The sequence below is a fragment of the Schistocerca gregaria genome, chromosome 1, assembly GCF_023897955.1.
Source record: "Schistocerca gregaria isolate iqSchGreg1 chromosome 1, iqSchGreg1.2, whole genome shotgun sequence".
NCBI classification, from domain to species: Eukaryota; Metazoa; Arthropoda; class Insecta; order Orthoptera; family Acrididae; genus Schistocerca; species Schistocerca gregaria.
Genome location: NC_064920.1, coordinates 871,743,747 through 871,768,723, shown reverse-complemented (window position 1 = coordinate 871,768,723; position 24,977 = coordinate 871,743,747). Strand labels below are relative to the sequence as shown.

Genomic DNA, 24,977 nt, shown 5'->3' with positions numbered 1-24,977 from the left:
CACAAAAAGTGTCACTTAAATATTCATTTCTTTAGCATATTTGGAAGCCTAAAACCTAAAATAGCTGTTCTAGAAAAAAGGTGACGGTAAAAAAACAAGAATGTTTAATTAAATTATATCTGGCACTACACTTCTAACGCCACTGTTGTTCGAGTTCTAATGCAGGTCAATAGACAGTTTTAGACAAATGAATGTAGCTGATGTTTGACTGAGGCAGATATAAACAAAGTAAAAAGTAAACACAGCATCAAGAAGCCTGGGCACTGTAATATGGAAATGCAGTAGGTCGAGTTCAAGAAGGAAGGCTGGGACTTAACAGCCAACTGATATCAAGGTTATCAAAGACTAGATTGGATTGATCAGGACGATGACCCACATGTTCCAAGGAAAACCTATATCAGGATGGATGAGCTCAGATTTTCATTCAAATCCTCCAAAATGTCCTGCATTATGAGGATAGTTTAACACCTCTTAGTAGTGCAAATTCATTGAAATATACAGAGGGAAACTATAATCATTAAACTGTTGATATAATGATACAGGATACGAGGCAGTAAATGGCAACTTTACTAAGAACAGGGAATAGAACATCTAATCACATCTAAATAAGAATTATGGGGGAAGACTTAGGTAGATCCCAATGCTCAATCCAGACATTCACATCATATAGCTGTTAACAACCATAAGGCACCATTATGAGGAACACTTTGTTGGAAACAAATCTGCCCTGACCGATCATTGATTCACACTGCTGTCATCTTGATATGCAACTCTTTGGATTGAAATGCCTTATATGTCGTACAAAGTTTGACTAATAGCTTGCCTCAAGTGCTCTGCCGGAATGTAATCAACATGTGAATTGATGTATTAACCCTCAGCACTGAGACTCACATGCTCTCAGGCCTGAGCTGTGATTGCTATGAATACAGTTCTGTCATGGTTTAACACCATTCACATGCACAGTGCAATCTCAGTAAGATGCTATGGGCGGGGGGGGTCTGTGAGTAAAACACTCATTAAGCATAGTAATGTCTTAAAGATGGAGGTGTCATAGTAGCTGCTTATACAAGAAATAATGTGAATACGGTTCTAAAAGAAGGAATTCTGGATATGTTAAATAATTATATGACTACTTTAATTACAATTTAATTAATACATGCAGTAAAATGCAAACTACATTTTTGGGAGTACAGAATTTTAAAAAACCTTGTGGCATATCTGTTGTTTTGTCTGCACAGAGTTTTTCTACATTATTCACACTGCAGTTAAGGTCATCACGCAATTCAAAGTTTCCAACAAAGAACATATCCATGCATCAGACTAGTCTAGCTTGCCGTTTCAAAGGAACAGGCTCTTATTTGTATTCCATCTCTGTTTCACTTAACTCACCATTAGTTTCCACATCACCTTTTACTAAGTCATCTATGTCCTGTATTTGAGATGAGGTAACATTATTATTAACCAAAACGGGCTTGAAACTGGAAAGTATCAAGTTTTTTTTGTAGATTTCCTGTCTTCATTAACAGGAACATTAGCACTGACATTTCCCTTCCACATGCCTACAGCAAAAAATTCATTTGATCAGTCATGTACAATACAAAACATTCCCACGAGATACAAAATTAGCTCTAAAAATCCAGCCTTCTTGGAATAATTTTCCACGACTAAGGTTTCACAGCCAACCCACGCAGGTGAAATAAAACTATTTGTATCCAACAAATTCAGCAGCTTCACAGATTCCAGGACATTCATGTGGTGTAGATATAGTTCAACATGACACTTGCTATAAAACTGTTTTGTCATATAATTCCTTAACACAGGGGCTGAAGTTTAATGGTCATATGGGGAGAAAAGAAAGCAAGTTCAACCTCTTGCAGCAAAACATCTTTTGGTTGAGTAGCACAGTTTCCAACGAGAAGCACAATATTGTTATTTTCTTTCATAATTTAGTGATCAAACACTTTTAGCCATGTGACAAACTGTATTGTCATCCAGGTTTCTTGCTATTTCAAATACTAGCTTGGCAGTTTAAGAATATTTTGAAACAATAGTACTTTGCAATTTATCTGCATTAAATATGTCATGGTTTTTACACTGTGCTATAAAGCCCTTTAAATACACTTTTTTTTCCAGGTAGTATCATCGTCTTTGTTCATTGAGTCTTCATTACTAAGGATTTTTAAATAAACAATTCCACAATGCCTCTTAAACTTACCAAGCCACACAACAGACACAGTCAAACTTTCTATTTTCATCCTCCTCACAATTTTGACAGCCCTTATTTTGATTACTGGTACACTTAGAGCAAATTATGCCACCTTAGTTGTTGTATCCACTGAAGTAAAGCGTTCAGTAAAACATCCTGCACTTCAGCATATCAGCTAGCTCTCAGTTTCTGTCACTTCACTGCCTAGTAACAGGCTCTTTGCTCTACTTTTTTCAGTTTTCTAACAATGCTTCATTTTATCAAATTTTTTCATGAAAAAGGAATACAAAAAGGAGGAAATTAAGGTGTAGGCTTTCTCCTCAAGAAGAAAATTAAAAACATGGTGTTTCCATGTCAACTGGTGTAGTGGTCCCCACTTGATCATCTGATCTCAAATACTGTTTGAGTTGCGTGTGCAAGTTGATAGATGAGGAATGTAAGATTTCTATCCCACAAAATTTCACACTTTGTAACTAGGAGCCTCATAATCGAAAGGTAACAAACTGCTGTGGCACATTTCACAAACCTGACTAATTTTGAAGTGCTGTATGAATAACTGTGATACAGCTAGGCAATTTCATGTCAAATCAACAAATGCTACAACCTGACCCTCTCAGATTTTTTTGAAAATAAGTATGCACTGTTACTCATAAATCATGAAACAAATTATTTTTTTTCACATTTTTCTGACGAAACGTTACCAAGTAATGGACCTTCAAAAATTGAAAAGATGACAAATTTTTGACTAGCGCAACAATGTTGCTTTCTTTACGACTCGTGTTCTAATTAAGCTAAAAAAATAAAATTTACTTCATTGGAAAGCTCTTTTAAAGAGCTTTTATATGATACCAAACATCATTAGTTTAATATACATACACAAATTGTAAAAAAAAAAAAACATATATATCCATTGTTGAATTTACCGAATTTTGAAGAACTGTATTTAAAAAAAAAAAAAAAAAAAAAAAAAAAAAAAAAAAAAAAAAAAAAAAGCGAAAGATACACTTCACATCTACATATTCTGAAAGTTTCAACTTGGGATGAGCACGGGATCACTATCAAAAGCAATTTTACATTAAGGGTGGTGCTTTAAAAATTCATAAAAACTAATTTATTTTAGATATTAGGCCTACTTCTCACCAGCTGTATGTTGTTGTAAGATGTGGAAATTAAAAATAACTTATAATTGACAAAAGAACATATGTTTTATGCTTCTGTAATTAATACAAAATGAAAACTTAAAATAAATAAATAAATAAATAAATAAAACACAGAAAGATGAATACCTGAGATCAGACCTAAATTCAGTTAGTAATTACTATTATTTACAAATAGGCATCCTATTAGTGCACTTCTTCATACTTTGAACTAAACAGTCTGTTGCACATCAACATTTCTGCACTGGATAACTTATATGTTCGCCCTGTAGCAGTTTGAGGGTTCATGATTGCCACTACTTCCCTATTGCTTATGGAAAGAATGTCTGGATGACTCGGAAATGTAAAAGATGGTGACGGTCTATATGGATGTAAGAAACTAACTGTGATTTTATCCTTCTCCTGATTTTTTTTTTTCAAGTACTCAGGTTAACCACCGGTGTCCATTATAAACACAAGCAACATATCCTTTTATGTCTTTGAACGGTATTGTATCACTGTCAGAAACTGTCACCAGTTCAATTTTACTATCATCAGAGTTTGAATACACTTTTGTTGTTATTTTGTCCTTGCTAAAACGAATAAAAGTGTGAAGTTTTTTGTCCCTACAATTTTGCATCATTTCTCAAATCTCTCCATAAGTTTCATTTCTTTATTTTTGTGATCTTCTTTAGTAGCACACTTGAAGCTAATTCCTTCTATGTTATCCTTGGCACATATATAAAGTTGTTTTGGTGTCATTATTTGATCACTGTATGGCCATTGCAGACTTGCTCGAGCTGCAAGTCATTTTAACTGTTCCACCAACACCATCAGTAGCTCACTTCCCACGCAAGGTGGCTCAAAAATGCCATTCAGCTTCAGTTTAGAAATCTTCTTCATGATGGCACAGGTTGATAAAGTTCTTCCTATTTTTATAATGAGCTGCTGCTCCATCAGAGAAATAATATATTTTGTTTGGTTTTCTACCGAATCATGAAGTTCATCAAGTACGATTGGAACAAATGCACAGCAACGGTTTCTTGGTTTTCTACCGAATCATGAAGTTCATCAAGTACGATTGGAACAAATGCACAGCAATGGTGTCATGTGTTAGGCATTCTGATATGATTACAAGACTTGGGTGCTCGAGTTTGTTCCCATCCTTGTAATAAGCAACAATGGGATGAATCATTGCTTGCATGTTTGTCCAGTGATAGTCTTGAACTTCGTCCTTTTGGAAGGTTGATTGTTGACTAGCAACAAATGAATGTCGTGTAAACGTTTTTAATTTATATTAAAAAAACAATCAATAAAGTTGTCAGATGATTTTATGATTGTTTTTAGAGATGTGTGACCAACGGAAACCCATTGCTGATAAGTTATATTATCAATATCATTAGTATTCAACAAATCTTGTAAATATATCTTAAATGTTTATGTTTATATATCTTAAATATTTCTGGGCCAGGGCAGAATTTACATTCACCAAAATGACAAGCAGGTAATGATGGATTACATACAACTCTTGCAATGCAGTCTTTGTAAGTTTTTATTGGATTATCTTCATCATTTGTCAGCTGAGGATGTTACATCCAGTCGGCATGAGTTTGAAGTTTTCATGGGTAGTACACACACAGACACTATGTGTACCACTACTTCCAGCTAAAACACAATTTTTTGGATGTAGGTCTGCAAACTTTGAAAATCCAATGTGGAGCTCTGGATGGTTGTCTTTAAAGATCGCATAAATTTCTTTCAAATTACTTAAAACTAGCAATTTTTGTACTTGCAGTTTTTCTCCGTTATCTCTCACAAGCACAAAAAAAATTTCCCAGGCATTGCCCTGCTTATCTCACCAGAACAACAAAAGTTTCTAACAAAATCAGCAGTTGTTTGATCAAGAGTCTTGCCAGGTTTTGGGTTTGGTGAAGACAAAAATCCCTTGGCCTTCACCAAATCTTTTACTCTTTCAGCCATGTAATTTGTTTCATTAAATTCATCTTGAAGCTTCTTAACACTCCAGCTTTTAGGTAAAATGGTAAGAATATCCACCTGTTTACTTCGAGATGTACATGTACGAAATTTATCTTTTAGCTGAGTGATCATCTCAGATTCTGCATTATCATGTACCTCTTCTTTTTTGAAAGGAAGCAATAATACCTTTGTTTGAATTGTTGAAGTTAATTTAATTAGTTTTTCCTTAGGATATTTTCACACAGTCGTTTCTTCTTAATTGGTGATTCACCAATGGACTGCAAAGAAGCATTCAACCTTTCTAAGGCCCCACTTGCTGCAATGTCTTGTACGTCACTATCACAGAAAACCTTTCACTTTCTTGTTTCACCACAGAATACAGTAGATCATCATCATTTTCTGTGCTAGACATATCACAAATTTCTACTTGTGCAATTTTATTATGGCAGTTGTACACACTTTTTTATTTAAAGTTAAGAAAGGTTTTCTTGCTATCATCCATAGTGAAACAGGCCGTAACTTTTTCTTATAGTTATTGTGGCCCTTTTCATTAAATGGATTACAGCATAAAGTTGAAATTTTAGGCATTTTATATTTCTCAAGTGAACAAACTAATTTAAAGCAATGTTTCTGAAGTTGAATGCCCCAGCTTTCTATATTCAATAGTGCACAATATTACTTCTCTATTCTTTCACTTCCTGTAAAAAATATTTAATTATGTTAATAGTATGCAAACATTAACTGGTTGTAGGCATACAAACTCACAGACTCTTGTGAGGTGTACAAAAGTACCTTTAAGCTAGATTCAAAACACATTTCAGAGTTAATCACATAATTTCACTACAGCTGCCTCACAACAAAAGAAGGTGTGGGTCACTTTCAACAATAGGTCAAAATTGCTGACAATATTAACCAGAGATAAAATACTGAATAGATTGCAGATAGTAACACCAAAGAATCATTTTATATATAATCTTTAAAATGAGAGATAGCTTCCTTTTTTTCTTTTTTTTCCTGTGTTTTTACAGCTATTAATAAATAGTTAGCACTTAAGTTTAATAAGCAGTTATTCACTTCAAAAGTACAATTTGTGGACCATGTAACAAAATCTAACTCTGTAATATTTTCATGTGTAGCAAAATAATAGAAATTCACCTATCTGACTGTGATTTTGGAGAAACATGTAAACATAAAATTGCTTTTGATAGTGATCCCATACTCATCCCCAGTTGATGAATATGTAGATATAAAGCGTATCTTTCACATACACTTTCTTGGGAATTTTACAAATACAGTTTTTCAAAATTCAATAAACTCAACAATGTTTTTATAAACAATGTGTGTATATATAAATATTAAACTAATGATGTTTGGTATCATACAAAAGCTCTTTAAAAGAGCTTTCCAATGAAGTAAATTTTATTGTTCCAGCTTAAGTAGAACCACGAGTTATAAAGTAAACAACGTTGTTCCACGAGTCAAAAATTTGTCATTTTTTCAATTTCTGAAAGTCCATTACTTGGTAACTTTTTATCGAAAAAATGTGAAAAAATTAATTTGTGGTACTATTTATGAGTACTATAGGCATACTTAATTTCATTTAAATCCAAGAGGGTAAGGTTGAAAACGATGGTTTAATTTGTTGATTTGATGTGGAATGACCCAGCTGCAACACTTGTTAGTGATTTAAAAGTTTGCATTGAGTACATTCTGTAACAGGGTGTACACACGGACAAAGAAAAAAAATTCGCGGATGTTCCATTTAAAAAATATATTTTTCCCGGACGAAAATAAACTTTTTCCCTGGAGAAAATACACTTTTTCCGCGCTAAATGACAGTAAGATTTCCGTTGATTTTTTCCTCGGAACTGCAAAACTTAACAATCCTTCGAATGGTTAACGTTTTGTGCAGCAACATATACGCTGCATATTTTCGCATTACGAAAATATAAATTCGACTTGCACCAAACACAGCACGTTAGCTTCCGGAGCGTTGAAATCGAGATTGCGATGTCCTTTCTGTAAGCAGTCGTATCTCGTGCCACGTCATCTTGCCAGCCGATGACAGCAGATATTCAGAGCGTAGTATACGTGTTATAGTCAGCCAATAGCAAGATCACTGTTACGTAGCGCGAACACACAAAGAGAAAAAATTAATGGTTTACATTAATATACATTGAGTAGCTACAAAAAGTGCTAAGCTTTTACATATAATATTGGCCTTTAAGATTAATAAGCTACAAGAGAAACTAAGCTTTCACATGTAGTATTGATCTCTTTTTGCATGTGTCGTACTTTAAGATATATCACACAAATGTGCCAGTAAGTTTAAAATAATGACATAAATGTCTGGTCTTCTGGGCTCGAAATTCTTGTAACTGGCTGGTCCTCAAAGTGTTTAGTTTTAAACGTTCTGTGATTTAAGAAATTCATCCCATTTTCTGACACGTAGTATAATTCATCCTGCGTAAAAAAAAATTACTTTTTTAGGTACCGCTTTTCTAACCACCGTTCGCAATACTATCGAGAAACTGTTAGAAATAGGTTCGATTTAGCAGCTGCCAGAGAGTGCCAGAAAACAGGCATCATTGCGCAGCTGTAGTGGTGTAGGAAACCCGTATGTTCGTATGCATACAGCACTAAGAGAGCTCACATTACACCATAAAAGAAACAGGGCGTCAGAGGATACTCCAGGAGCATCGGAATTTCGTAAACACTACTAAAATGCATAATTCGGCTTGAAGCGCACATTGGTTTTTTCCAGATTCACAATGAAGTAGGTCCCATCTGATATTAAGCTTGTCAGTTGGTTTTTGGCATGTAAATTTACTTGGATTACTAGTACTGTACTATCTCATATTTGATTCTTTATTGTGGCATAATGCCGTACACTGTAGGAGATGAAACGTGCACTTGAAATTCTGCGAACAGTTGGAACTAACCAATACTGTGGAATGAAACAATTCGTTTCAAATCAATTGATTGCCTCACCGGAAAGATTAATACAGCGAAATTTCTTTAGCAAACTGACAAAAATAACTCCACTGTTTTGCAAGGCGATTAATGCTTAACTGCTAATAACGTGGAAAAAAAAATAAATAAAATCAGAAAACTGAAACTATTAATATTTTTTGCCCTCCGTAATTATGTGAATGTATTTTAATTCACCGGCCACGGAAATCCGTTTTGTTTTCTTATGATATGGGGGCTGTAAACGAAGAGGAAACAGCGAAATCACTTGGTGAACACTGGTCACGTGGAAACAAACCCCCTCCCCATTCCAATCTGCGCATCCGCGAATTTGGCAGGCAGGGCGCAGGGGAAATTTTTTTCTCGTTTGCATCTGGCTGCTTGCTGCTACTGCCGATAAAGCTAACAGCCACACTTCAGGTAGTGGGAAGCGACAGGAGAAGGTAAAGCTCGTACGCGAGTCAACTGCGCATGCGCATGAGCCCGCTGGCAACTGGTCAAACGAACCTAATGTAAACAGTTGTGACGTCACGTTCATAGAAACGAGGCCTACGAGAAAGACAGGCCACGGCGCGTACGTCACGAAGGTAGTCCTGCGTTCGCTCGCTCAAATCACCAGACAACCTACGTTTCTAAACCTGTTGACTCGTAACTAGGCGTGTCCGTACAAACGAAAACTGGATGTTCTACTGGGATCCGCTGTAACGGAATCTTATTGTTGTTATTCCTATAATAATGGGAAGTCCATGGGCCTACTTATAATTCTGTCACGGCTGTACTGGGGTACAAGAAAATAAAATCATGCTAATATGATTATCAGTTGCATAAGGGACCGCTTCCAGTATGTAAAGAGTACTGTTAAGCAGAAGAGACTAAAGCCGTTATACCATTTGTATCGAGTATTGATCTTGAATTAAATTGTGATGTAGTACTGTTAATCAGTAAGACTTCATAATAGCACATTACAGTGGAAGATGCAATTCTCGTTAGTACTTAGACGCCCAACTGCGAGTTAACAGGTTTAAAAACGCATTTTGTCTGTTGAGCTGAGCGAGCGAGCAAGTTCAGGACTACCTTCGTGACGCGCGCGCCGCGGCCTGTCTTTCTCGTGGGTTCAAAAATGGCTCTGAGCACTATGGGACTTAACTGCTGAGGTCATAAGTCCCCCTAGAACTTAGAAATACTTAAACCTTGCTAACCTAAGGACATCACACACATCCATGCCCGAGGCAGGATTCGAACCTGCGCCGTAGCGGTCGCGCGAGCCTAGAACCGCTTGGCCACTCCGGCCGGCCTTTCTCGTGGACCTCTCATGGAAAGCTGTTTATTGTTACGAAGTATTACATAGTCTTCGCCCCTTTGACATATTTTTGCTGTTTGAAGATGCTTGTGCGTGCACGGTATTTCGTTGTAAATAGTGCATTTCCTTTGTCACTAAAGTTTTATTTTTTTCCCTCTCGTTTATATTTTATTGCTGCAGTATCATTCTCCAGTTGCAGGATACAGTAACATTCTTTGCTAGAGAATCAATCCTTACCAGTCAAAATTACAAAAATTTAACTGAATGCTAAAACAATGAAATCTTCCCGGAATTCCGAAAAATTCCCGTGTTTTTCCCGGGTCGTATACACCCTGTGTAAGTTTAATATGACATGATTTATAATTTTTGTACCAAGTGACACTCAGAAGTTGACAATAAAATTTGTCACAGCAAAATTTCTCGCAAGTTTTGGTATCTTGATATTTTAGTGTAGGTGATATTTTTGAGTCATCAGTCTTCTATTTGATGTGATGCAGTGAGCCATGAATTCCTCTTCTGTGCCAACCTCCTCATCTCACATTCTCAATTATTTATTAGATGTATTCCAATCATTGTCTTCCTCTACAGTTTTTATCCTTTGCATCTCCCTGTAGTACCATGGACGTTCTCCCCTAACACCTTATCACATGTCCTATCATCCTGTCCTTCCTCTTGCCCATGTTTTGTGCATCTGAAACACTTCAATTCTCTTCTTTTCCAGTTTTCTCACAGTTTATGATTCACTACCTTACAATTTTGTGCACAAAACACGCATTCTAAGGAATTTCTTTCTCAAATTGAGACCTGTTTGATACTAGTCAACTTCTGACCAGGAATGCCCTGTTTGCCTGTGCTAGTCTGATTTTTGTGTGTTCCTTGCCTCATTCGTCACGGCTTATTTTGCTTCCAAGGTAACAGAATTCCTACACTTCAACTACTTCCTGATCATCAATTTTGATATTAAGCTTCTTGCTGTTCACATTACTTTCACCTTTCTTTAACTGGATTGTGTGTGTGTGTGTGTGTGTGTGTGTGTGTGTGTGTGTGTGTGTGTGTTTTCAGAACTCAAATAACCATCATTTAACCATCATCCATAGTAGTTAAATGCAACTCTAAAAAATTCTCAAGAAAATCAACTTTACGAAGTTTTCTGAGTGTCTTCAATACCAGTGTCTTTTCTGATGGGCCGCATCACTCTGTGCTACACGTGCAGCCCAGGTACCATACTGAGGCATGGTATATTTTTAAACAAAGGTGTGTGCTCTATGTGTGTAAAATATATAAAGATGAAAAGAAATTGCTTCGATTCATTTCCATTTTTTAAAATTTAAATAGTCTTCATTATTAATCTTGTATAAGAGATGTTAATGAAAGTGATTTTTTGTGTGATATGTAATTAGAAACAAGAAGATGTGCATGTTTCATAAAAATGACAATTAGATTGTATTAATTAGCATAAATTTTATGAATTTTATATTTAAATGATGTAAGTATTGTAACTGGGAAACAAAATAAAAGTTGATCCAAAATTAACAGTCTCAACCTCTACAGATTTTTTTTCCATCTTTATGTATTTTTTGCTTCACAGAAATGCTCCTAGAACATACATACACCTTTCTTTAAAAATTTACCATGGCTGGGAACTGAACCAGGGCTATAAATGTGACAGGTGTGTATTCCACCACAGAGCCACACAGTTTATCAAAAAAACAACCTTGCTTTACGGTAATAAAGTTGCTTGGAAAAATTCAAAGTTCGAAATTTTTATAGTTGCACTGATTTGTTTTCACGGATTAGTATTTGAGTTCTGAACTTAACATCCCATTTATCCATGTGGTTTCCCTATCAGTTCCTACTTTGTACACATTGCACCGTTCATTCCATTCATTCAATGGATACTGTTAATTTTTCTTCATCTTCACTGAGGATAGCAATGTCACCAGAAAATCTTATCATAGATATGCTTCCACTCAGAATACTAACCCGACTCTTGAAACTTTCTTTTATTTCTGCCACTGCTTCTCTGATTATAGATTAAACAGTGGAGGCAAAAGACTGCATCCCTGCCTTACATCTGTTCCCCCTTGATTCTTGTACATGTTGTTTATTACATGCCTTTCTCTGTAGCTTAATCCTATTTTTATCAGGATTTCAAACATCTTGCACTATTTTTACATTGTCAAATGCTATTTCTAGATCCACAAATCCTATGAATGTTTCTCTTCAGTCATGCTTACGATGCGTAATGTCAAGAATGCCTCTCTAGTTCCTCAGAGTTCTATGAATATTTTGCCAGTTTCCAAGATCGAATATACAAGAAAGCTAGTTGTACTAGTGACTTCAGCTTAAGAATACTATCAGGATGTAGACTGAAAATTGCAATGTTCTGTCAATACTAATGTTCTCTGTTAATGATTTGTAAATTCCTTTCACTGAAGAAAAGTTTTCATTTTGATGTAGAACAACATACATCACACGGATTATCTGAAGCATCTGTATTACTTTGAGGTGGTGAATCTGGAATGTGGACGATAATGACTCAGAGTTCTTTTAATCTGACCAAGAATTTGGAAACAGAAAGGATTTATTTCCACAAAACAAAACAAAAGCACAACATCTGAAAACTGTAATGTTTGCCTTTCCCATTTTTCCACAGTTTGATGAGTCTAACACATGATTTTCTGTGCAGAACAATGATCTTTTCATGTATAAGCTAACATTTACAGTCGCCTCTTGAAGATAAACTTGTAATGCTGGTAACAATGATCAGACTGATCATGACATTATAGTGTATGAATTTGTAACTGCAGACATGGTCTGTGTAGGTGTCCCTGTGTCTTTTGCACCTTTGAATGAAAGAATACAGTTGGTTACATTTCCTTTTCAAAACTGACCTGATCTTCATTGCACATGTAAGAGCCACTAAAACCAGTGGTCTGAATCTTGGTACTCAGGACAAACATTCAAGGTCATTACGTATCAAATGACCCTATCTCAATGATGCTCGGCCATCTTCAATTTTGTTGACATTGTACCACTAACACCACGTCAGCGGCAAATCTTATGCATTCCGTTCTCTTCCTACCAATATATACTCCTCTTTTTCTAAGTAAGCCTTCCACAATAGTCTCTTCCAAGTTTAAGTTGAACAACAAAGGGCATGTTCCATTTAGTGCTTCCCTCTTCAAATTATCCATTAACTTGTTCTACAGAACTCTGCTGAAAGACTTTTATGTAACAATAAACAGAGCATAAATTTCTCTACCTTTCTCCATAAATCTACCCACTATGATTCTTAACAGGCCAATAGCATCTCTTGTTCCTTTTCTACTTCTACTTCCAAACTGTTCTTCCAAAGTCCATATACCCAACTTGCCATATAGCCTTTTAGCCTTTTATTCAACACTCTTAGCAATACCTTAGGTTTATAAGAGCTATGAAAGCATACTGATTTTTCTTTTTTATTCCTTTCATGAACAAGATGTGAATTATTGTCTAGTCTTTTTAGTATTTGTGTCCTTATAGATTTACTGTGAATTTTAGATTCAGAGTGAGCCGCAAAGTAGTGGTGCTGCCATAGTAGATTGTCACACTGATTATCGATGGTGGCTTCTCCAGTGCAGACCAAACAGAACAGACTGAATCATAATACCTTGTTTTCCTTCCCAAACTGGGATGCCATGTGTCTCGACCATGTTCTAGTCGTTGAACCATAGATACTTTAGCTGCACGGGACTTTTTGCTGAGTGCTCTACACATATTTTTTATATCTCTCTTTTTTCTCAATTTGTATCATTATTGTTGCAAGAAAGTGATCAGGCCATTCGCTTTTGTTGTCTATCTCATTACAGAGGTAGATTATTTACTTCCTTCCAGTATTTCCCAAATTCTTCAAAACGTCTGGTGGCAAGTTATCAACTCCTCATGTATTCTGATTCTTTATCTTCTTCAACAACTTCATATATTTCTGCTTCCTGGCTACTGCACAGCTTTATATCTTCTGGTAAATATTCCTCCTCTCCAACCTTGATTTCACTTGGTATTTTATCTGTCTTATAAAGACATTCTATATTTCTTGCCATCTGCTCCACTCCTCCTCTGGTTTTTTGGCTTGTGTGCCATCTGCTCTGTCTATTTCCACATTAGTCTTAAATCTTTTTCTTTCAAAAGTTGGCCAAGTGCGAGTAGGACTTGCACACAGAAGGTTCTGTACAAACTAAATTATGTATATAGATAATTCATCCATCCTGGGAATCAAGAACTTTGATGATTTTTGCCTGATATCAATACTGATGCTGGCAAGATATTGGTCCCAATACTTCCAACACCATAACAAAATCTCTACAGAATTTCCTGAGACTAGCCCAGACATATAGAAAGAAGCAAGCACAGGACTTCAGCTTATGTACATACAGTGAGAAGATTTAACACATTATTTTTTATAAACTTACTGAGACATAAATATAACCAATAATTTACATTTTGTGATTGCAAGCAGTAATATTTTCCTATTACTGTATTTACTTGATTATAAAACGAGGTTTTTCCCATACATTCTAAAAAGGGCTTTTACTCACAATTAGACTATTGCTGCTGAGATCAAAATTTTGACATTGTTTAGTGGACTAATATAAGGAGAGTCTTACATTTATAGGGGTCTTCTTACATTCAGAGATGAAGCGTTGGCTACTGAGATCAAGTGCAGATTTATTATGAAGAATTTGTAAAGGCAGTGCTCGCCAACGATACTCATGTTCCAACAGGCTCGAGATATCCCAAAAAGCTGAAGTGCTTGATACAGCATTGACATTGCTCCAACAATCGTGTGACATTGACTCACACAGCACTAGTGCAAGAGATATGTGAGAAACTTCGAACTAGCCACCACAAATTTGGCAATTTGGTCAAACACAGGAGGAAATAGCTTTAAATTCTATCATTTTACAAACTTTTGCTGTATCTGAACTGGCTTGCAATAAACATTCTCATACATGTATGGGTACTATGTATAAACATTAATGTGACTTTTCAAGTAAATGTAAAATTCAAAAAAATGGAAATGTCCTCTGAAAAACATTAGTTTATTCAGAACCCAGACGAACATTTTACTTTATTATGAGATACTGTAATGATTTACTAAGTGGACTGCAAACAAGAAATTCGCTTGCTGTCCCTGTATTAGAATACCGAATACACATATTACCAGTTTTTAATCAGATTTAGAATATGATGATCATATTCAGATGAAACAAGGAGGAAAATTAATTCTGAATGAAATGTCTAACAAAGGAAATAGATCACATTAAACCAACTGTGTCACATGAACAAATTACAGTGGCAAGATGAGGAGATAGTACCACCAGACATCACTAAAACACGGGATTAGTGGCAGTTCAAGAATGGGACTGAATCATAATTTTGATGCTTTATTTTTGTATTAGTTAGCGGTGTTACATATGACCCACACACAAGAAGATATTTCAGGTTGCTTTCACAGTTTCTCAAGCTCAGCATTACAGAAGGGTTGGGATAGGGCAGACACACCAGCTTCGCTGAGAGCTAGAATGACTGTGGTGAGGGAAGTGATAAGCAGGCACTAAATTTCATATGTTGCCAACCACGGGAATCCACTCCATGTACCTTGGCTTTCTATGAACATCTACCACATTTAAATTGCAGTCAGTCTCAATTCATTTGTAGTCAGGGTCAAACTGACATTAAAACTGGACAGATGCTGAACAATAGTATTCATATTTGCAGCGAACTGTGAAAGTCTACATAGAAGCAAGTGGCGTACTTATGTGTTTCTTACTGCAATGTTGTCAGCATTGGTTGTGAAATATAATTGGATTGATGGGGGAAGGGGGGGGGGTGTCAGCTGATTCTCCATAGACAGTGACAAGGCGGTGGGCAGGCAAAATGTTTGGAAGCATGAAAAATTGCAACATTCTCACATCATTATAGAAAAAAAAACAATATGTACTCAGAAATAAAACAGCTGTGCTCTCAGATACCACCATAATGAAAACTTGAGAAATAGAAATATCTTTGGAAGGAACAGGGAAATATTTGTGAAATAAATTTCTCTTTCCTGTTTCAGATGTTATGTCTGGTTAAAAATTGAAGATGACGCAGGCCTTGATTATTATTGAAAACAGTGATACCATAGACTACAGCGTTAGTAAGGCAAAAAGACAGGAAAGAAAATTGTCTTGAAATTAATGTAAACTATTTCTTTTTATTTATTTTTATTTTTCCTAGTATTATCAAAATGTAGACAATCAATAAATGGCACGAGTTTACAATAGGTGTAACGTTACCTTTTTGGCAGATACTTTGCGTCAATGAAGCAGTTTCGAATTTTGAGTGGTTCACATTTGTTAAAAATATATTTTTCTCAAGGAGTAAAAAAAGACGGGCTCGTCTTATACTCGGATAAATATGATATGTCTTGATGAATGATGAACGCAATGTCAGTTCTAATGTTAAAAATATATATGTCGTGTGATATAATTACGAATCAACAATTCTTGGATTTTTTTTTCTTTACTTATACTGCTAAATCTTGCTTCTTGCCAAATTTCATGACTATAGGTCAATGGGAAGTACCCTATATGTTTTGACGAGTGAGCTTTCATGTATCAATATTCACTGAAGTGCAAAAGAAACTGGTGTAGGCGTATTCAAATACAGAGATATGTAAACACGCAGAATATGACGCTACAGTCGGCAGCGCCTATTTAAGACAAGTAGCGCCTGGCACAGTAGTTAGATGAGTTGCTCCTGCTACAATGGTAGGTTATCAAGCTTTAAGTGAGCTTGAACATGGTGTTATAGTCGGCAGATGAGAGATGGGATACAGCATGAATGGGGAATTTCCTGTATAACCATTTCATGACTGTAATGTGAATATCAGGAATCTGGTAAAACATCAAATCTTCGACATCACTGCAGCCGAAAAAAAATCCTGAAAGAAAGGGACCAACGACAACTGAAGAGAATCATTCAAAATGACAACTGCAAACCTTCCACATATTCCTGCAGATTTCAATGCTGGGTCATCAACAAGTATCAGCATGCAAACCATTCAAGAAAACATTATCGATATGGGCTTTCGAAGCTGAAGGCCCACTCGCGTACTCTTGTTCTCTGCACGACACAAAGCTTTACGCCTCGCCTAGGCTTTCCAATGCTGAAATTGGACTGTTGATGATTTTAAACATGTTGCCTGATCAGATGAGACTCATTTCAAATTATATTGACCAGATGGACGTGTATGGGTATGGAGACATCCTCATGAATCCATGGATCCCGCATGTCAGCAGGGGACTGTTCAAGCCAGTGGAGGCTGTGTAATGATGTGGATCATGTGCAGTTGGAGTGACATGGAACCCCTAATACACCTAGATATGACTGATAGGTGACACATCATCACATCACCTGCATCCATTCATGTCCATTGTGCGTTCCGACGGTTGGGAAATTCCAGCAGCGACAGTTGGGCAATTCCAGCAGGACAATGCAACACGCCACACATCCAGAATTGCTAAAGTGTGGCTCCAGCAACACTCTTCTGAGTTTAAACACTTCCGCTGGCCACGAAACTCCCAAGAGTAACATTATTAAGCATATCTGGGATACCTTGCTACATATTGTTCAGAAGAGATCTCTATCCTCTCGCACTCTTATAGATTTATGGACAGCTCTGCAGGATCCATGGTGTCAATCCCAGCCAACACTACTTCGGACATTAGTTGAGTCCATGCCACGTTGTGTTGTGGCACTTCTGCGTGCTCATGGGGGGCCTACAGGATATTAGACATGTGTACCAGTTTCTGTGGCTCTTCAGTGTATCTAACATAAATGTATGTATCTTTTAACTGCAATAACCCATAAGCTTAACTTTTTTACATCATCAAGGAATGATACACCCCAGTAAGCAATAAATTTCAATTTGATATGTCTATCAGCTCCTGAGAAAAAGGGTTCTTAACAGCCAGACTGTTGGAAGGGGAGGTAAACAACACTAAAAGGGTTCCATTTTTAGCGACTGAAGTACAGAACCCTAAAAACTCTCTCTCTAGACAATTTGTGCATCATTTCATACTTTCCCCTCTCTCCATTTTTTTCTGTTTCCTTGCATTTCTTTTTCATCCATCTCTCTATCTTGCATTTTCAACTTTTCTTCTTAATTCATTGTTTAGCTTCGTGTACCTCTTTTTGCCTCCTCCTTCTTCCACGTTTTTCCATTTCTTCTATACTTGCATTGTTTTCTCAATCTGTTTTCCATTATCCAGTCTTTCCTGATACTATTGGACTCTCTAATTCCTAGTATTCTTTGCCATAGTCCCTGGCCCTTCCCTCATGTCTGTCCATTTGTCATTTACACATACAGTATGTGATCAAAAGTATCCAGACAACCCCAAAAACATAGTTTTTTTTTATATTAGGCGCATTATGCTGCCACCTACTGCCAGGTGCTCCATAACAGCCTCCTAAGTAGTCATAAGACATCATGAGAAAGCAGAATGGGGCACTCTGCGGAACTCGCGGACTTTGAACGTGGTCAGATGATTGGGTGTCACTTGTGTCATACGTGTGTATGTGAGATTTCCACGCTCCTAAATATCCCTAGCTCCACTGTTTCTGATGTGATAGTGAGGTGGAAATGTGAAGGGACACAAACAGCACAAAAGCGTACAAGCAGCCCTCGTCTGTTGATTGACAGAGACCACCGACAGTTGAAGGAGGTCGTAATGAGGAATGAGCAGACATCTATCCAGACCATCACACAGGAATTCCAAACCACATCAGGATCCACTGTAATTACTAAGACAGTTAGGCGGGAGGTGAGAAAACTTGGATTTCGTGGTTGAGCGGCTGCTCACAAGCCACACAGCACGGCGATAAATGCCAAATGACGCCTTGCTTGGTGTAAGGAGCGTAAACACTGGATGATTGAACAGCGGAAAAACACAGTGTGGAGTGATGAATCATGATACACAATGTGGCGATTTGACGGTAATGTGTGGATATGGGTAAGGGTATGGGTATAGGTATGTGTATATGTATGGGTATGGGTATGGCGAATGCCCAGTGAATGTAATGTACCAGCATTAGTAGTGCCAACAGTAAAATTTGGAGGCAGTGGTGTTATGGTGTGGTTGTGGTTTTCATGGAGGGGGCTTGCATCCTTTGTTGTTTTGTATGGCACTATCACAGCAAAGGCCACATTGACATTTTAAGTACCTTCGTGCTTCCCACTATTGATGAGCAATTTGGGCATGGCGATTCCATCTTTCAACACGATCGAGCACCTGTTCATAATGTGCGGCCTGTTGCAGAGTGGTTGCATGACAAGATCATCCCTGTAATGGACTGGCCTGCACAGAGTCCTGACCTGAATCCTATAGAACACCTTTGGGATGTTTTGGAATGCCGACTTCGTGCCAGGCCTCACCAACCGACATCAATACCTCTCCTCAGCGCAGCACTCTGTGAAGAATGGGCAGCCATCCCCCAAGAAAACCTTCCAGCACCTCATTGAACATATGTCAATGAGACTGAAAGCTGCCATAAAATTTAAGTGTGGGCCAACACCATATTGATTTCCAGCATTACCGATGGAGGGCACGACAATCATGTAAGTCAATTTCAGCCAAGTGTCCGGATACTTTTGATCACATGGCGTGTACTTCAACTCTATCTCTTTCCCATTTTTCCACAAATCTTCGTTCCATTTGAAAATATGATTTCAGATAAATTTCTGTTTTGATACATACCAAACATTTTTTTCATATTGTTCAGTAGCAAGGTTTGTTGCTTATGAACTTTTTCTCCAGCTCTACACACTGGAGTACTGTGTTTTTCAAATGGACAAAAATGCCTTATGTTTTTGAAAACTTCTACTACCTGTGTTTGCATTTCTAGATGTGCCAGTATTCCTTTTCTGATCTTCAGTATCCTGACTGCTTTTGCTTTTCAATCTGAAACACAAAACTTTCATATTTGTTACTGGAGCAGCTTGAGGGATTAAGATCACAAAACGTGAATTTTTCTCAACAGCAGGATATATCCCACTTTTCCTCGATTTCTTTGACCAGTTTGTTGTAACCTAAATAATTAAGACACTGTCTGCCTGCATCAGATTGTCTGATTCACAAGGATGAAAGCCACTAGCTCTTGCTATTTTCTGATGAACTGCCTCTTCGATGCGACATCTTTCAATTTGAATAGCCTTTTCCCTCTCTTCAAGCAATGCACTGAAATTTTAATGGTGCTATTACAACAGATGATAAAACTGTATTCATATCTTCAGAAATATTGGTCTCCTCAGCTTCATGTGATTGATATGGAATTAACACACGTGGAATTTTCTTTGCGGGAAAATCTTTTCAATGTGATTAGCACAGTTTTTAGCTACTTTTTTTATCAGTCACCACAATTATATGTTTAATTGCGTAGCCATTTCCAAATAAACTGAGCACTTGCATTTCTTGTTGTATTATTTCCAAAACGGTTACAACACAATATTTTGCAAAGCTTCATACTAGTGGCACAAGTAATGCTTGTTCATGCATCTTCATTCCAGCATAAAACACTTTTTTGTTTAGGCACCTTTTGTACTTTTAAAAAAAAAATCTTTCACCTTTTTAGACCTTTACAGAATATTTAAACTGTTAAATGTCATTCAGAATAGTTATCATCTTCAAAGCTGTAAAGATTTAATTCATTGCTGCTGTAACCATGAAGAGTCACTCAATGCAGGCAGTAATCTGCCTTGAAAACCTAAACGCATTCCATAACATAAATCAATGCAACACAATACAGATTCTACAAGGCTGCAATGCTTCAAATTGTAAAAGAAACAGGAAACAAATTTCAGTGGTTACTGAATTTACAAACACTACTATATTTAAATGTACTGATAAAGCTAAAAAATAAGCCATATTATTGCACTTCAACTAAAATGATGCCACAACAACACTATTCTAAAATCAGTGATGTCACTATTAAGAGACTAGTTCTCTTTGAAAATTTCCAAAAATTTATTTTTCCCTTAGAATGTTCTCTTGGTTGTCCACTTTATTGTAGGGTTCATCTCAACTTCGTCAGAAAATCCACTAGCGGTTGCGAAAAAGTGTCTTCGGGCATGCCCTTGCAACTTTTCCACAAAAGCACACAAAAAGTGTATCGAGTGGGCAGAGCAACAGATAACAGAAACTACCAAAAGAGGCCTGCAGGATCACTATGGCCATGATGAAGATGGAGGTGGACCTCCTTTTGGATCTCGAAGGATTACTGTATGGTCCAAAGCCTGCTGACTAGAGATCTGTTAAACTACAAAAAATGTAACCCAAAATTTTATAGCATTTTTCTCAAAAACGTATGGCAGGGAACATAACTTGAGAATAGAACATATGATTTTGATCGGAATTTGACACCACCATCCTAAATTAAATTCTCTATAAGTGTACATAGTGTATATATTGTGACATTTTCGAAAGTCTGTTTACGGTGCATGCTTTTGTCTCCATTTTGTGTGTGAAGAAAATGACATTTGTTTTAACATGACACTATTTTGTTATAACTTAATATTTTTCAATTATTCTATAAACGCTGGCAGAAAATATACTGAAAATGACTTATAAAAATTATTTTGTTACAGGTCCAATAGGAGGTCTTTGGGAATTCCCACTGATGACATATCCTGGTTGCAAGGGGGTCTTCCCACATGGCGCAGCAGTTACAGGAAGCATCTGACGTGGATACAAAAATGATTTTGTAAAGACAAAATTGTAAGGAATAAAACTATTTTGTCAGATTTTGTATAACTTTTATTTTTCTTGGAAAGATTTATTGCATATTTTTCATGCATTCATTGAGGACTACCCCTTTAACATCTGTTGTGTCAAGTACATGCAACATAAATGATTTACAAACATATTTTATAGGCAGCCCTATCAGTCACAATTCTGTTATCTTTTCTAAATCACTGTAATACATTTTAAATGCTTGGTAACCTGAGAGGCTGATAATATAGTGAACACATCTGTAAATAAATTAATAATTCATTACTTTTCTGTCAGGCACACATGCAAAGTACTGATTGCTTTCTGATCTTCATTTATGTTATTTCTGTATTCTGTACAATAAGCTGTACCAGGACAGTAAAAAAGAAGATCCAGGGGTACTCATCAGATGCTTGTGATAAGCCAACACACACCCACTTCCATGATTTTTTTTGGGTAGGCTTCCTTCTACTGTTTACTGGATACTGAAGTTTGACATGTGGTGTGACTCGCTGAGAGACTATGGTGGCACTTAAAAAGGTGACAAAAACTGAACATTTTAATTTTTTTAGTCCCCTTCCTAAAGACCAGTTAAGACCACAATAAATTTCCTTATTATGGTTCCAGATGGGGTATGACCATTTTTTTCCTTCACAGAAATTTATTAATACATGCAACTGCATTGGTAATTCATTACCGATAATCGTAATTCACAAACCAAATCTACATCACATTTTTACAGTTAATGACAATCCATATTGGAAAAATACAAACAAAATAGTTCTGGGTTGCTGTTTCATAATAATCTGAGTAAGCATTTAAGTAATCTTACTAGACTTTCGTTTCTCAATATTTTTCTCGGTAGTGTTCAGCTGCCTTTCCTTTCCTGATCTGTGCATACCAAGCATACCCTGAGCCAAGTTTTCTCCCTTTAATTCTTTTTTCTTCCAGTGCTTTCTTTAATTCATCTACAGCTTGAGACAGAAGGTCTTCTTGTACCTCCTTCCAGAGCATTATTCCAGAGCAGCTTCTTCTTACTCAGCTGATTTTTTTCACGTTATTCATCTTTTTAATCTCATCTTCAAGATGCTGCTTTCTGTACATATCTAATGAGCTGTGAGCCAACAGAAACAGAGAGAAAATGTCACCTCTCACAGTCCAAACGCTGTTTAAAAATCTTGCAACTGTTACTGCCTTATTTTCTTCTAGTGCATGGTTCAAAATAGATTATCTGATCTCTATGTCCACATTTCCATGGGACAAAAGGCTTAACAACAAGTTTTGAAAAATGTGGATACTTAAACTCAATGGAAGATGAGGCTCTTTTTCAGACATCCTGGTGCCAGTAATTGTAAATACCTCTGTTATCTAAATCGGAATATTTTTTTCAAACAGTAGGATCTTCCATCTGTCTAATAAGTAATTTTGCTGAGCATATAACAGCACAATTTTTGCAAACTTTAATGTGTCACTGCAGCTTCTGCGCTTCATTTTTTCTTGGGGTCTAAAAACCTAGATATTTTTGTGGTGCACCAGACAATACATCTTTTCCTTCATGTTTGCAAGTTGCAATGGAATGTTTTTGGGCACGCTTTAGGAACCACAACTTGTTCCATTCTTCTGGCTTATTAAGCTCTTCAGTTACATGCTCACTGGCAATTAGCTGTTCAAGAGGCAGCAGATTATCCAATGCAAAGAGTTCATTATTTATTATCCCAGTTTTTCTCAAAGCAGAAAGCTTAAAACACAATCCAAGAAGTTTGTTTTTTTTATTTCTGTAGGTAAGTTATGAATCAAAGGTATCTGATTCTGAAAAAGTTGCATGGACTTACTGAATAGTTCTGCAGATGAAATTATGGAATGAAATTCTGCTTTTACTGCACGTTTTTAAAAGCATTCACAATGGCATTATAGGATTTGGACTGAACAGTAGCAGAATTCGGTTTTTGAGATGTATGTCTAATAATGTAATACTGAATATCACCCCACAGTTCCAAAAGCCTGTTGGCTGAAGGTCTTAAAATAGGTCAACTTGTGGCTATATGCTTCAAACACCTGTGATGCGGAATGTTACACTTCAAATTCTTCCCTGTAAACATGTGAAACATCACAATAACAGTACATATTTGCATACTTCCTCACCTAAACGTTCCAAAGCTTTTACATAGGTATTATGCATGGAATGAATGTTGTAAATTCTAATGTTTTTACTGCCTCGAATCTCCTGGACATCACTATCTAAAAGCCTAAACACTTTTCTTCTTGACGTCATGTGTGTCTGATATCAGCATAAGGCATTTATTTAGAAACAAATTGGTTTCAAAAAGTGCTTCACATAATTTCTGATGTAATGTTTCACTATCTACTCTGCCTATGAAGAAAGTTCTTAGGTGACACATTGTTATGTTACACTCTGACCAAAATGTAATGGCTGCCTGCAATTCTTCTTTATCCTTAAATCTAGTAGTTTCATCAAAACTCAATGTGTAATATGATGAACATACTTCTTGTAACATGTCCCCAGTCCATCAGTTATTAATTATCCCGTTTTCTTAGACAAAAGTGAAAAATGCTCAGGAACACTATCAGGGCACATCATCTCGGAAACATTACCAAAATCATTTAGCAATTTCAAAGAGTAATTAGAAATCACTTATTTCATTGCCCAAATCAAAGCAGTGATGGTGGAAATATCCTTGGTACGTAACACACATGTTGTTGGCACATTTAACAAGATTGTCTCTGATCTGTAAGTTATAAATTTAACTGATGTGGTGCACATTTAATTCCAAAGTTACAATCACTGGTTAAAATTGCCTGAATACCATTAGTGTCACAATTAATACAGCAAGAACATAAACTGGAAGATACTTCACTTTCACTAACTTTTTTCCCTGTGCAGAGACTTTACTTTTCAAACCATCTGTCTCTTCAAGCCAGTTACTACGGACACTGCATTTTCCATCTCGAAAAGTTTATTTTAAAAATCAAACAGGGTCTCACAGCAGCAATTTAGCACTACAGCAAGATAGAATTTGGAGCAAAAATAGAAGCAGTGGCAGAGGAACATTTGACATTAAAAACTGTTGTATAACATAACTTCGGTGCATAAACTATTTCATCTTCATCACTTAAAAGTTTGTCTTCCATTCACTTGCATAAACTTTCAGAAAATGAAGTAGGGTGTTAGGTCGATGGAACTAGCTAGGCCCAGCAGTACATCTCATTTCATCTCCTTTCTGAAGAGAAATCCCTCTGAACCATAATTAATCCTTTGCTTTGAGGGCTTCATTATAATATGGACCTCTATTTACCTTTCTCTCTTCAAGCACTCTGAGTAGTGTTTTTTATTTTTATTTTATTTTTGTTATCAATATGACATTAAAACCAAATCCAATACAGTCAATACTGGTGATTTTCTTCAGAAGAACTTCATAAATTTTCCTTTCAGTGTTGCCTCTTGCCTACAAATTATTCTTGCTGCACTGAACATACCTTCACCTGTTGTGCATGTGCATTCTATTTCAAACAAATCAAGAAAAATATTAGTTGGTTTTGTCACATCAGGTAACATTGTTCAAATATACATAATCAAT

The 24,977-nt window shown here is 36.4% G+C and overlaps 1 protein-coding gene across 1 annotated transcript in view; it reads right to left on the bottom strand.

The window, feature by feature from the left end:
- LOC126273263 (uncharacterized) overlaps positions 1-24,977 on the bottom strand; it is a 126,025-nt gene that overhangs the window by 6,808 nt on the left and 94,240 nt on the right. The window lies entirely within an intron of this gene.